At 48.8% G+C, this 15,508-nt stretch overlaps 1 protein-coding gene and 1 pseudogene across 5 annotated transcripts in view; one reads left to right on the top strand and one right to left on the bottom strand.

Annotated features, from left to right (window-relative positions):
• Positions 1-15,508, top strand: part of HEATR5A (HEAT repeat containing 5A) — a 399,007-nt gene that overhangs the window by 175,418 nt on the left and 208,081 nt on the right. The window lies entirely within an intron of this gene.
• LOC146799727 (U2 small nuclear ribonucleoprotein A' pseudogene) lies at positions 4,691-15,032 on the bottom strand (annotated as a pseudogene).

Genomic DNA, 15,508 nt, shown 5'->3' with positions numbered 1-15,508 from the left:
CTAAGAGGAAACCAGAACATTTACCACATGCACCTGTTCCTCTAAAGCAAATACACTTGGCCACTAATACTTCTCCACTTCCTTCACCCCCTCCACCAATTAATCCTAATCTACTGATTTCTCCAGTACATTCTCCAGAACATATTTTCCCACAACCAATGGTACCGTGGCCAAAACACGTCGTATAAAAAAGTCACGGAGGAAGCATATCCATTTGGAGTTTTACAATAGTTGATTGATTTTGACCAGCATAACTATTTTTATTAAGTATGAGTTATTTCATGTTTGACTTGAAAGCTATTGTGAAATTGCCTCGATCTCACTCAGAACTTTTATCTTTCTAGCTCATGCTAAACCCGCAAATCAAGAGTAACCCAAATCTCAGCCTTAAGAACTTAAATTTTGCCAAAGATGGATAGTGACATGTTGCTACAAGTGTTAAAATGTGTGCCTCTCGGACATCTGCCTGGCATGTTTCTGGGGGTCCAACAGGCATTTGCACCCGCTTTGTTCGACCCTGGTGCACTTTGGTATTATAGAAGGCGTTGCAGACGCTTGTGTGTCCCCTTCTGTAATACTGATAGTGCTGGCGCACATAAAGAACCAGCGCGGTCTTCAAGGGGCGTTCCCTCATTTGCATGGGGCCGTGGCCCCATGCAAATGAGGGAATCCCTTTGCCTTTGTGCTTGTGCCTTCTTATAGACACGGGTGCAGAGGTAAAGAAGTGATCAGAAGGTGCACTGACAGTGTGCTACCTAAAAGGTGGCGCACTGTCATTGTGCCCCCTGATTGCAGCCCTCTGGAGGGTGTAGAGGGGGTCCTATGGGCCCCCCAGACATCCTCTTGCAGGCGCTTGCAGACAGTCATTGCACCCAGCTGCAAGGGGATCTCTAATCCCCTATAAAAGTGCAGACAGGTTGCCGTCTGCACAGTGAAACATGAAGCGGCTTCTAAGCAGACTCTCTGTTTTTCACCTGAATGCGCTACCCCCAGGGCAGCATGGGTTCGAAGCTGCCCTGAGGGTAGCGCATTCCACGCAATATGGTGTGCTGGGCACTAAGATTGAAAGTGCACCCTTTACATAATTGGGCCTCTAATGATATTCTCAAAAAACTTTGGGCCGTATTATGAAAGTGGCCCAGGGGTGCAATGGGCATTTGTGCCCACTTTGTGCCCCCCTGGGACACTTTCTTATTACAGATGTTGCAGTAGACGCTTGTACGACCCCTTCTGTAATATAGATAGTGATGGCGCTCATATAGCTCAAGCGCTATCTTGAAAGGGGGGGGGGGTTCCCTCATTTGCATGGGGGCATGGCCCCATGCAAACAAGGGAATCCCTTTGCTTCTGCACCTGCGCAGTTTTCTAGACGCGGGCGCAGATGCAAAGAAACTGTCAGGAGGCACACTGACAGTGTGCACCCTGATGGCAGCCCCCTGAAGGGGGTGATGGGGGTCCCATGGGGGGTCCCATGGACCCCCCCCAGACATCTCTTTGCAGGCGGGTGCAGTCTCACTGCACCATCCTCCAAGGGGATCTCTAATCCCCTTAAAAGTGCAGACGGGTTGCTGCCTGCACTATAAAACACAGAGCAGCTGTTACAAAGCCGCTCCGCATTTCACTTAAATGTGCTGCCCAGAGGGCAACATGACTTTGCAGCATTCCATGTAATAGGTCGCACTTCACCAATTCGCGCCCAGCACACCTGTTTTAAGGTGCACCGGGCACAAACAGGAAAAGTGCGCTCTTTATATAATAGGACCCCTAGTGTTCATAGGTAGGTGCCTCTGGCTGCATTTCCAAGGAACTCCTTCACAGTCTTGATGTAAAAGGTTTTCAGACTTGTGTTTTTCTTTTGGTGAATACACACTAGGGGTGCTAGAGGATATTTAAGGACCTGCGTGGGCCACCGCCCCACTCATAATATCAAACACAAAAAGGGCCACGGGTCCAAGGAGGCGGTTTGAGGTGCGACGAAATTCGACCAACCATGTACTTGAGGGGGATCCCTTTTAAAGACGGTTCCCCTCACACAGCAAAGGTGTCATGCTTCATCATAGTGGTGCCTCCTCGCATAAAGAAACCTCGTCTCTATGCGCGCTATGAACCCCTCGCTGCGAGGGAGGAGTGCAGGGATGTTTTTGATGTAGGTAAGGAGGGTTAACTTAAACCCTATGTTAGCGTGGTGTGTTTGGTGTGAGTTCCAGTGCGGGACTGAATGATGACATTCCGTGGTTGGCGCTTTCTTGAGCTCTGCAGTAGACCGACCAATGTACATCCCTTGAATGCTAGATGCTGAGCATGACAGTACATATAGCCATTTATGGATCTCTTACCGTCCAACTTGACTATTCTGGGTTGATATTCTTTCCCCATCAAGAGCCTGAAGCGCCAGATTAAGCTCAGCATCACTAATAGCAACACACATGATCGCTCATATTAACTTGTTTTGTATCATCCATGTTGTACCAACGGAGTTGATATTCCATCTCCTTATTTGCGCTCCATCTTTTGGGCCCGGCCCCCTTGGGGTTCAATCATTGGAGGGTCTCACAGCCAGTTCAGATATCATCTCTACATCCGGCATCACTGGCTTTCCGGTGTTTGGCCATGTTCAGACCTTATTTGACCTTTTAACCTACCCCGACTCCTCCGACCTATGCCGACCCTGTGTCGTTGCATAATCATTCTGACCAGTTCGACCCATTAGCACTCTGTCTAGTTCTCCACCGTCGCGGTTGTCAGGCACTGCCCGCCGCTAACCAGACTACATTTCCCACCATGCCGATACTTCCGGTGGAAGCACGTCCACCCGGAAGTGTTTTCATCTCTCCCCACGCCCATAAGAGAGGTGACTGCCTAGCAGTACTTAAAGGCACGCTGTCCTCGCTGCTGCAGTTCCTGTTCCAAAGACGTGTGCATTGGACTCAATGCTACGTTCGAGCGGTAAGTTGCGTCACAGATCTTTGAACACACACGCCGCTCTGAGCCTTCACCCTCGCGCAGCACCCCGCACGACCTGCCGGTCCGCTTTCCACACCAATACCCAAGGATCTCCCTGGGTACGGTTGACCATTTCAACCATGCACGTTTTGCGCTTCCACCATTACAGCCCCTACTCTGCCCTATCGGTCCATATGCCATGCGCCCCCTTTCTCGGCTTCCACCAGAGCCGTCAGTGTGCTCTGCTGGCTAGTCACTTTAGCCCATCAGTGGCTTCTATCTGGACTCCCCGGCCGGGCGCCCCAGCGCGGCAAACTTTCCAGTCCTAAACGGCAGTCTTAAGTCCAAGTAGACGAGGCCCCCAATGTGGGTCATCCCGAGCCGTTTACATGCCACAACTCCCAGCTTTTAGAGCAGTCTTACCCGCCACAGCTCCTTGAGCAGCACCAGCGAGGGCGTACATCGCAGCATAGTGCCTTGATCCCTCATCATTTTCCAATTTGCTAGCACTCGAGGGCGTACATTGTTAGCACTCCGCCGGTTGTGGGTTCGACCGGCACGGCCCCCTCCTAGCAGCCTTGGCCCTGAAACAGCCAGGTGCTGCCGTCATTGACCTAAGCTCTACATCCTTCTCTGCTTTAGGACTATGTACCACATTCTCATCATCGATGACCGGTCTCTTGCCCACATGTGTCAATTTGATATGCTTGTCAGCTTGGCACATCCTTCCTTTATATCTTACATCTTACAGTATGTGTTTGCGCTCATAGGCACATACTCTTCTTCTTGAATTATCTCATCTTTACCCTAACGCCACCACCTTTCCTGTTAGGTTAGATCGGCGCATGTACCTTTTGGCTACTAAGCCAGGACAGATGCAGTGAATTCATTAACCAAAAATGGTGGTCACGCATTCCTTACTTATTTACATGTGAACGAAGTGGTTACATGTTGTCCAGTGTTTTGACTTTTGAGCGGATACGCTGTGCATTGATTAAACCATGTCTTTCATGCACTGTCTTCACCGTTCTTGCTTTATTGTAAATAGTGCACGTTGGTTTTTGTTTCACCACAGGTTCGAACGTCGGACATACTGAACAACAGGACCACTGGTTCTGTAATAATACACCGTCACGACAACACATTATTTTTCACATGTTTTTGCATGTATTTCACTATGTTGCAGTAGTTGTATGCGCGACCCTGATGAAGGCTGCAACACTTTGACAGGTCCCTAGGCCGAAACATGTTGGTCATCCACTAATACAGAAGCCTCTAATGACTGCAACTGTATTTTCAGCTATTTGTTTTGAATCTGGTTACAGGGTAGCCGATTAAAGTTGCCACATAGCTAACCTTGTATGCAGTTTTAACCACGTTCACCTTAGCACTGTACATCACACCAAACACACCACACTCACAAAGGGTTTTAGTTAACCCTCTTTACCTACATCAAAAACATCCCTGTACTCTTCCCTCGCAGTGAGGGGGTCATAGCCCACGTAGAGACTAGGACTCTTTACGTGAGGAGGCACCCCTATGATGAAGCATGACACCTTTGGTCTGTGAGGGGAACCGTCCTTAAAAGGGATCCCCTCAAGTATATAGACTATAGAGGTGTGAATAAACACCCACAGTCCATTTGTTACTGGTGCAACCCCATCCTCTTCTACAAAGACTATTGTAGGGCCTGGTTTTTCAAATTTACAAGAATCTGACCAGTCTACAGTAAGTGCCCTAGTCCGCTTCACTTAGTGTGTTTATGGTTGCAATAAGTATTTTTTATTTCTAGGACACCTTGTGATGGACTCATTTTTCTTTTGTCAGTTGGTAAGCAAGCACCTGTTTTAAATGTTCTGATAATGCTGCCAAAATCTATTGCAGACTGAATACCCAGTTTGCCCTGAACATTTTCTTCGTTTTCTCACGCTCCTTCTGTATCGCCTTTTCATAGTCACCTGAAATTGTGGAATTTTATACATGAGTAACAAAACAATGCTTTTTATTTTGACTGGATTCCTCAAAACACTCATAAATGGCAAAGATTTAATTGATGGTGGTGAATTCAACCCATCCAACTCCTCAGTGTTACTGGTAAGAATCTGCTCTCTTTGCTGACCTGTTCTGTCCCTTCACTGATGCAACATAGTTTTCTTTTAAGTAACGTTTGAAGACTTTTCAATGAAGGAAATGCATCAACCTTCCAGATTCCATTGTCTGAGAAATCTGTTGTATCAAATTTATCTAAAGTTGCACCAGTGTTTTTAATAACTGGAATGCTGTATCTGCCGAGATCCAGCTCGCGGTTACTCACAGCTTTGATGTACTGAACTGCCCCGCTCCCTTGAGTTCAGCCATTAACTTCACTTCTTTGCCACTACTACAGTGAACACACCGCTACACATCTGGGTTCAAGACAGTATTTCTCACTCTTCCCTGGGTCCCTTCACAGCAGGGTGTGATCACAGGATGCACTACGTCCACCATGAGCAGATATGCCTCTGGGATGTCTAGTTCGATTATACGTTATTGCAAGTGAGCAGGGAAAGCCATCTTAAGGTATGCACTAGCCAAAACAAATTCTCCAGCTACATAATGGATTCACTGAAACATGTGGTGTTTGGTATCAAACACCTTGTATTAATAAGCTCACACTGATTCCAATGATAGATTTATTAATACATGCTCCCATAGGGTACCTTAGAGGTACCCCCTGAAACCTACCAGCCCTCTAGTGTGCTGGCTGACTGGTCCAGTGCAGCCTGCCACCAGACTGGCTTCTCACCCCCTAGGAGATTAGAGCCCTGCTCTCAGAGGACAGAAACAGTGCCTGCACTGGAGAGAGATGTCATCACCTCCTCCCCCAGGAAAGCTGGTAAATCAATACATCAAGGCAGGAGGCTTCAAGGGCCTCTGCTGCCTTTGATATGCGACCCAAAGCATCCCCTGACAGTGGCGATGCCACGCTCTGCCCTGGGCCATCTGGCACCAGGATAAACGGTAAAATTAGCTATGCAGAAGACGTGTTGCACTGCCAGGCTGGACGCACCTCTATGGTGACCATCTTGTGTGTGGTAGAGTTAGGAACTCTGAGAATGGGTGATGCCCTCTCCTCAAATGAAGTGGTCATCTAGGGGGTGTATTGATCCCAGGGGAAGTCGCCCATTGGCTACTGCCCCTCACTCCTCTTAAAGCCACATAATCTACTATTTAGGGGAGCCCATGGAACCAGGAAATGAGTTTGCTGCCGACCTAAGGAGGAGGCCACCGAAGAGGTGCGACAAGCGAGGAGTGTGGAGAAGCAGCTGATGGACTGTCTGCTGTTCCCGACAAACTTGCATCAAAGTCATCTCGTCGTGCAGCTGCTCTGCCTCCAAAATCCTGGTAGGACTACCTACCTTCAGCAAAGACCCAGAAACTCCCGTGGTGTAGCGGCGCTGCTTCCTTGGATCGTGCAGGCACTCCAGAAGAACTGTGAGGACTTCAGACATTGCAAACCTGACACCAGAAAGCACCACTACACTCATGCCCCCTAGCCCGAGTTGAAGTGGGCCAGCAGTGCAAGCGTGGTGCCCGACCCTCCAGAGACCAAGCCCACCTTGGGTTTGCGCACAGGGGACTCTCTGCCGCTGCCTGCAGCCTTTGTGCAGACCCCTTCTACCGCGAGTGTCTCTGGTGACGAAAACCCAATGCCTCAGAACACCTTTGCACCCAGCTGCCCTGGCCTGAGGAGAAGAGGACCAAAGGGGTCCCCACATCCTCGAGACCCCTTGTTGATTTGCAACCGGAACATTCCCTATTAAAGTGAATGGGACACACGTTGCCGTAATATACCTCTGCCCCAGAGCCTCCGAAGGTGACCTGTTTGTGTGGCTTTGAGCCTTGTCCCATACTCACCTTAAGTCCAAGAGATTGTTCCCGCAATTAATCGTGAAGTGCCCGAATGCTGTACATGTTTTCCCCTATAGGATAACATTGGGCACACGACGCTGAAAAGCTCTTCTGTACCCGGCCGACTCCGTGCCGCCCGAGGCGACCTGTTGTTGCTGCCTTGGACCTTGCCCCATCCGTACCTTAAGTTCAGGAGATTGGTCCCTTACGTTGCTGTGAAGTACCTGTATGCAGCGTATGTTTTTCCTCCAGAGGATAACATTACTGCTTCAGAAATTGCAGTGTTCATTTTTTAAAAACTGTTTAAAAAAATTAAAAAAAATACATCGATAAGTACTTACCTGATTCCGATGATCTTGGTATCTAAATTGATATAAAATTACGTGTTATTTTTATAAATTGGTGTCAGATTTCTTGGAGTGTGTACGTGTCTCACTTACTGCCTTTGTGTGTGTAATAAATGCTTAGCACTACCTCTGATATGCCTAAGTGCTCGCCCACCTAGCTCAAAAGAGAGCATTTTGGGTGTCACTTGTGCCTCTGTAATTCCCTTGAAGTTTGCCAGGACTCTTTACACAGTGTACCTCTTTTTGCTCCACTACATAAAGAGCCAGCTTTTCTTTTTAAAATAAGGGCCTTATTTAGATCTTGGCGGACAGGTTACTCTGTCACAACGGTTACGGATAGCCCTCCCATATGATAGGCATTTATTTCAGGTCCATTGTAAATCCCTGTAATATTGCACTAGAGTGCTATTGTTGGCCAGGTTTTTACCTCCAGACGTCTAGTAGCAATAAGGCCTCAGTGGTTTCTGTTTGTACTGAATTCTGTCACATTAGAATGCACGTTTTTCATCCTTGGAGTCTGAATTCTGGCTGTGCTGAACCTTCACATCTGTTCCCCTCAGGTTGTAGCTATGTTATAAGTGACTGACTGCTTTTCTGTAGAATACTTTGTTCATTCTTCATGAAAGTGCCCCAAACATTGCTATGTCCCATGCAGACTTTGATTGATAGCATCTGTTGTCTCTCAAATCGCCTGCTATTTTCAGCCAACTGTTTGAAGCCATGGAGAAAGCAGATCCTCGTTTCAGGTTTCTTGGAAACCTTAATAGTGCATTTTGTGAAATATAGTTTGTGTGACATCTAGCTCCAGGAAAGTGGTTGTGATGTGCAGATTCTGGTTTAGAACTTCCTGCCGACCATATGAGTGTATTACCTTGAGAATGCTGACCGTTGACCGGACAGACAGACGGATAGATGGATTCTCAGGAGTTTACCTGGCATGGATGGCTGAGCCCTGGTGCCCCCACTTGGCCACAGTGACCAGTTCAGTCTTTTATGTACAACTAAATCTCATTGTTTATAGGTAGGTTGTGCATCTTTTTTTTTTGAAAGACCTTTATTGTTATGCTTCCCAATACACAGCTTTGGCCTACAACCCCTCGGGCCGGCCGCATAGTTGTATACATGCACTTTGTCGTATCTAACACAGCCCAGTGCCGTCAACCCGGGGGTACGGCGGTGATAGAAGGTGCAAGCGTATCACCGGTTAGAGAAGGATAATGCAGGACTCATTTTCTCTGTGTACAGCCATAAACAAGCGGAGAACACCACAATGGCGCCGGGCGCCTAACGATCAACAACTCCCCCCCCCCCCCACACTCCCACTCCCCTAAAACCAGTCACCACTCGAACAGCATAAATACTCCGTACCCATGGGCGACCGCAGCAGGTAGGTTGTGCATCTTGAGGTAGTGTATGCTATCGTGATAACAGCTCTCAAAACAAATGAATCCTTATGAAGTACAGAAGTAAGTACTGGTCCGGGAATAGCAGTCTTGATGTTTTTATAAAGCTTTTTGCCTCAAAGTTCAATCTTTTGTTGTTTTTTCATCTTGCCCCAGTGAGAGACGAGGCATTTCCTTAACATGTTCAAAAGTAATTTAAAATTCTTCTGTGATGCTCAGATTTTATGCTCATAGATTGAATGGACGTTAGCTTAACAGTTGGTGTAAGTTGGTCTGAGTATAGTTAGTGCATTGCTCTGTGAACGGTACCATTTCTCTTTTGTCAGTGTCTGTTGAATCATATTCATGTGCGTGCCTTTAGTACCACATCACGTTTGCTAGTGTTGGTCATATCTTGGAAGTCTTTTGCAAGGCTTCTATGTTAATATTTTCGTGTGGAATGCAATGCAAACCTGGTTGCGTTGCATATTTTCATCTTGGCTCATGCTAGCAGGTCCTAGAGGAAAAGTTTAAGTTCTGTGAAGCATGCATTGTTTGTAAACCCTCCAGCTAAATGATAGCTAGAAGGGAGACAATCTCGTAAGAAAGTGTCCCTTTTTCACATGGTTAATCCCACGTTTTGCCTGTTATCTGATGTAATTTTGACAGAAGTGCATGGGGTTCCTGCTATCCAGGTCCCCAGTGCCAGGTCGCTTTCCCTAATGTGTACAGTTGTTCCAATAATTGGCAATTCTTTTAGCACCCACTGCAAGTCCCTAGTAAGTGGTTCCCAAGGTACCTAGGGCAGGGAGGCTGAAGAGGGTCTCCAAGGGCTGCAGAATGTATTATGCCACCCTAAGGGATCCCTCAAAACCAGCATGCAAACTACCATGCAGGATGCGTGTCGATGCAGATAAAAGTGAAAACGGGGCATGGCACACATCTCTGTGTGCCGTACTTGAAGGCACTGCATGCAGTATAGAAATGCCACCCCTACAGCAGGCGTTACAACCCTAAGGCAGGGTGCACTATACTTCATGTGAGGACATGTTTGCATGCCCCTGTGATGTCAGTCAATTATTGGATATCGCAAGTGAACAGGGATGCTATTTTTTAACACATGCTGGACACTGGTAAACAAACGTGTTCCCCCACTACATGATGGTTTCTCTGAAATCCATGGTGTTTGGTATCAAACACCTTGTATTAATAAACCCACACTGATTCCAGTGATGGATTTATTAATACATGCACCCAGAGGGCACCTTAGAGTTGCCCCCTGAAAACCTACCAGCCTCTAGTGTGTTGGCTGACTTGTGTCGATCAGCCTGTCACCACAGATAGGTTTCTGACCCACTGCAGGTGAGTCTGTGCTCTCTCTGGGCAGAAACCGTGCCTGCTCTGGCTGGAGGTGTTGTCACCTCCTCCTAGCAGGATGGCGAAGTAATCAGCAGATCAAGTCAAGAGGCTTCGAAGGCCTCTGCTGCCTTTGGGGAAGCTATGGTTATCTAACAGACGGGGGAATGCCAACCCCCTACCCTGTGCCTATTTGACACCAGGACAGTCAGGAAATTAGATATGCAGGGAGGGGTGGTGCAACCCGAGGCCAGTCACAACACTAATGTGAGCTGCCAGATGTGTCCTCCTTTACGAAAGTTATACGATCTTGGTGATGGCAGAGTTAGGAACTCTGGGATATGGTTATAACCCCTTCCCAACGAAAATAAATCAATCAATCAATGATAGCATTTGTAAAGCGCACTACTTATCCGTGAAGGTCTCAAGGCGCTGTGGGGGGTGGTGGGGGGGAGGGGGGGGGGGAATGCTGTTACTGCTCGAAAAGCCACATCTTGAGGAGTCTTCTGAAGGTCAGCAGGTTTTGGGTCTGCCGTAGGTGGGTGCGGAGGGTGTTCCAGGTCTTGGCTTCGAGGTGGGAGAATGATCTGCCGTCGGAGGTTGCTTTTTGGATGCGGGGGACTGTGGCGAGGTCGGCAGAGCGGAACTCGCGGGTGGGGTTGTAGAAGCTGAGTCGTCTGAGGTACGCTGGTCCGGTGTTGTGCAGTGCCTTGTGTGCGTGGGTGAGGAGCTTGAAGGTTATCCTCTTGTTGACGGGGAGCCAGTGCAGGTCTCTCACGTGGAGTGTGATGTGGCGAGGGATGTCTAGGATCAGACGTGCAGAGGCGTTCTGGATGCGTTGAAGCCGTTTCAGGAGTTTAGCCGAGGCTCCTGCGTAGAGGGCGTTTCCGTAGTCCAGCCTGCTGCTGACGAGGGTCTGGGTGACCGTTCTTCTTGTTTCGATGGGGATCCACTTGTAGATCTTGCGGAGCATGCAGAGAGTGTTGAAGCAGGAGGAGGAGACAGCGTTGACCTGCTTCGTCATGGAGAGGGTGGAGTCGAGGATGAACCCTAGGTTGTGTGCGTGGTCGGTGGGTGTTGGAGCTGTTCCGAGTGCGGTCGGCCACCAGGAGTCCTCCCAGGTCGATGGGGTGGATCGAGGATGAGGACCTCTGTCTTGTCTGACTTCAGCTTCAGTCGGCTGTTCCTCATCCATTCGGCGACAGCCTTCATTCCTTCGTGGAGGTTGGTTTTGGTGATGTGGGGGTCCTTGGTGAGGGAGAGGTTATACTGTGGGTGTAGTGACCCCAAGGGTAAGTAGCCCATTGTCTACCACCCTTCACTCCCTTTAACGCCCCAAGATCTAGTATTTAGGGGAGCCCCTGGCACCAGGAAAGCATATTTTGATGACCTAAGAGAAAGGATACCGAAGAGCAAGAACTGAGTAGTAGCAACTGACTTCGCGCCAACCCTGCCGCCCTGACTGCTGTTCCCGACAGTTGTGCCAAAGACGACTCGTCCTGCAGCTGCTCTGCCTCCAAAAGCCTGGGAGGACTGCTAGCACTTCAAGGAGCATCCAGCATCTCCAGCGGAGTAGCAAAGCTACTTCCCTGCAGGCACCCAAGGATAAACATGAGGACTCTGGACACTAAAAACCCAACACCGGAAAGCGCCACTGCGCCCATGTGCCCCAGCCCAAGTCGAAGTGGGCCAATGAGGTCCTGAGAACCACCAGAGTCGAACCCCATCTTGGGTTTGCCCAGATTGGACTTCCAGTCGCCACCTTCAGCTTCTTTGTGCACTCCCACTCAACCATGAGTGCCTCCTGCAGCACGGACAGGTTCAAGCAGACTGTCACTCCCCCACCCCCCCACCCCCCTTCCCCAGTTCCGAGCTTGCAGCCTCTTTTTCCCAGGACCGCCTCCCATTGAAACTGACTGGGCATCCAACACCGAAAAAGAACCTCTGCACCTGGATGCCGACCCAGGTGACCTGTTGGTGCTGCCTTGCACCTTGCCTGCGGAAGATTGGTCCTGCAAGTCACTGCTATAAACTCAAATGCAGTATGTGTTTTTCTCCATAGGAATTAAGTACCGCATTAGAGACGATACAAGTGTATTTACCTGGTTTTTCAAAACTGCTATTTTAAAAAGTACTTACCCTATGACGTAGTTCTTGGTGTCTAAAAGTATATAAAAATAATTAATTTTCAATATTGGTGTGGATCTCCTTATTGGGTGGGTGTGTTTAGATTAATGACTGTGTATGCAACAAATGTCTAACGCTCCTCCTTGTTACGCAATATACCTCTTTTTTGGTATATTATATAAAGATCTAGCTTCCTACACTCGTGTGGTCCATTGAGTAGAAAGAAGTTAGCAAGTTTCTCTGTACACTTTCTTTGAGCAAGAACCATTTTTCATTTATCCTGTATAATACAGGAGCCAGGCATGTGCCTACCCCTCCCCCCTCTTGCTTCATCAAACATCATGCCTACAAAAGTTATACATGTTATTGGTGCAATCGGAGGGTGAGACGCATAGACAAGTTGGCTAGAGGGAGTACTGAGCCTTGAATCTCCGACTTCGAGCCTCAAAGCACAATAAGGTACATAGGAATGTATTGCATGACTTGGCATACCATCATATTAATCAAAACTTACCCAGCCATTCAGTTACCAGACCAAGAACTTATCACCATAGTCTGAGTTAATCTGCTCATCAGCCACTGAAAATTTGATCTCCGTCTCACAAAAACTCTGTGACGCTCTAGAAAGCTACTTCCACAACAAGATAGCCACCATATACAGGAACTTCTATCCCCAACCCACAGACCTCCTCAGCCTCCTCACCCCCACAAAGATCTCCAGCGACCACCCGGTTAGCGAATGGAAGCAGCTCAGCACACTGAACACAACTGCCTTAATGACCTCCATTCATTTGGGAGCACCCTCCGACCCATACCCTCATCAACTCTTCAACCTCGGAAGCGACCAGATCAGCCACCAGCTCACCACCATCTTCAACACCTCCATCACCCCTTTCCAGATGCCTGGAAAGACTGAGTTCAAACCCCTCAGACCAGACCCCAACTATCTCCAGAACTACTGCTCCATCTCGCTGCTCCGGTTTCCTGCCAACGTCCTGGAGAAGGCCATCAACCTTCAAATCACCAAACACCTGGAGAGAAACAACCTACTAGACCCCTTCCAATGAGGATTCGGAGCCAAACACAGCACTGGGGTTGCCCTGATTGCTGGGGACAGATGACATCCGCACCCTACTCCACAGAAGAGAATGTCTCCCTGATCCTTCTCGACCTCTCCGCAGCCTTCAACCCAGTCTCCCACCACATACTCATCAAATGACTACGCCTGATTGGAATCTAAGACGATGCCTTTTGATGGATGGCCTCTTTCCTCACCGGGCGAACCCAGAGAATCCCTCTCTCTCCCTTCACCTTACAACCCAAGCGCACCATCTGCAGCGTCCTGCAAGGTTCATCCCTCAGTCCGACCCTCTTCAACATCTCCATGACGCCGCTAGCAAACATGGTCAGAACCCACGACATCAACATAATTTCCTGTGCCGACACCCAGCTAATTTTCTCACACTCAACTGTCCCTCACCAAGACCAATTCCATCTTCCACAACTGCATGAGAAACATCTCCATCTGGATAGAGGACAACTACCTGAAGCCCAACACCGAAAAAAATGAAATGATGATTTTCGGCCGCCACACCACCAACTGGAAAGACACCTGGTGGCCATCAGAACTTGGACCTACACCCAAAGACCATGCCTGCAACCTCTGCATCATTTTGGACAGCACACTCGCCATGAAAACGACTAGTTAACGCCGTCTCCTCAGCCTGCTTCCACACACTCCACACACTCTGCATGCACTGCAGAATCTTCAATAAAGGAAAACCGTGATGCAGGCCCTCACCACCAGCCACCTGGGCTGAGGCAACGCATTCTACGCAGGCACCGCCAGCGAACTCATGAGACGGTTGTAGTCTGTTCAGAACACAGCTGCCAGACTGATCCTGAACCTGCCCAAAATAATCCACGTCACACAGCACCTGAGAAACCTCCACTGGCTCCCTATCCAGGAAAGATGCCATTTCAGACTACTGACCCATTCCTACAAAGCCCTCCAGGACCTAGGACCCGCCTACATTAACCACCACCTGAACTTCCACAAACCATCCAGAAACCTTTGGTCTGCCTACCTCGCCCTTTCACCACGTATCCGCCGATGCCTTACCCAAGGACGCTGCTTCACCCACCTTGCTGCCAAGTTCTGGAATGTTTTCCACCTCTGAACATCACCCTCGCTGACATACATCAGGAAGAAACTCAAGACCTGGCTCTTCGTCTGGATTCCACAGCCCAGCGCCTGGATACCCTCACGAATGATGAGCTGCACTTTACAAATACCGTGATTAAGATTTTGTGATAAAATATGAGGTATTTAGGGATATTATCCATCTTTAAAAAGTGGTAGAATAGTGGGTTCTGGGTAGAGAAGGTGGCCTACACCCCGAATGTGGTCACCTCAGCAGCAGATTTGCTGCTGTGGCTAGTATCCCATGGGCCACCTCCAACTCTAATGCCCCTAAATCTATGATTTAAGGGATATTCCTGACACCAGAACCTCAGTTTTGATTTGACTTGCAACAAGGACAAAAAAGACTTGTCTGTGACAGAAGCTGCACAAACCGAAGCGTGATACCCTGCACCTGTGGCAACCTTAGTGGAACTGCACAAACGCTGCTCATCCTGGACCAAAGCTCACTACCCCTTTGAGAGCCAAAGGCATCCCCAGTCTCTTCTGGACTAGTGGTTCTAGTCCCCCTGCAACCGCAGGTAAAAACAACGTAACTGAACCGAAGAATCGCTGGCTATTGGGCCCTCTGCGGGATTGCCCAGAAGTACATAGTCTAGTGCATTGTGGGAAATGAAGTCCTGACGTCCAGGAAGTTTCAGGCAGCTACTGTGTTCCCCATGATCTCCGGACATCGAATTGACTTTCTGCAGTGCTTACCTCTGCCAAGGCTTGTTGGTCACCAGTCTGGCAACCACCCCTTGTACTTGACGCTCCACATGCCACAAAACCTTCATTCGACATCCGTTGTGGCTTTGTTGTTGACTTTTTGTACTCTGTTCTCCGCAGCACTTTGTACACTGTAAACCCAGCTCTCCCACTTCAGCATCCAGGACAGCCAGGACAACTCTGCACCCAGGCTTCTCGAGCCAGGTAAAATCGAACTGAGTGTTGTGGCTTGGTCCTGGGGCCCTCATCACCTTTACGCTCCAAGGGTTCCATGCAACTCAACCTGCAAGTGACCAATTGTCACTACTGCTTTTCCCCATTGACCGCAGTGCTAAAGTTCTGCAGTATTGAATTGCTGTGATTTATGTTTTCTTCTAAAATCGATAACTCTGGTTATGTGTGTCTGATTCCAGGGCGGGAGTAACCGTAGCGGGCACTGGGTGTTCCCCCGGTGGGCCACCAGGTCCGGGTCCAGTTGTGGTCCCCGGGGGGCCGTTTTTGTTAACAGTGGCCAGCAGTATCGGCCCTCTGTAACCTAATCGGCCGCACAC

The sequence above is a fragment of the Triturus cristatus genome, chromosome 9, assembly GCF_964204655.1.
Source record: "Triturus cristatus chromosome 9, aTriCri1.1, whole genome shotgun sequence".
Classification (NCBI taxonomy): Eukaryota; Metazoa; Chordata; class Amphibia; order Caudata; family Salamandridae; genus Triturus; species Triturus cristatus.
Note: the sequence above shows the minus strand (reverse complement) of the source record. Positions and strands in the feature narration are given on the sequence as shown.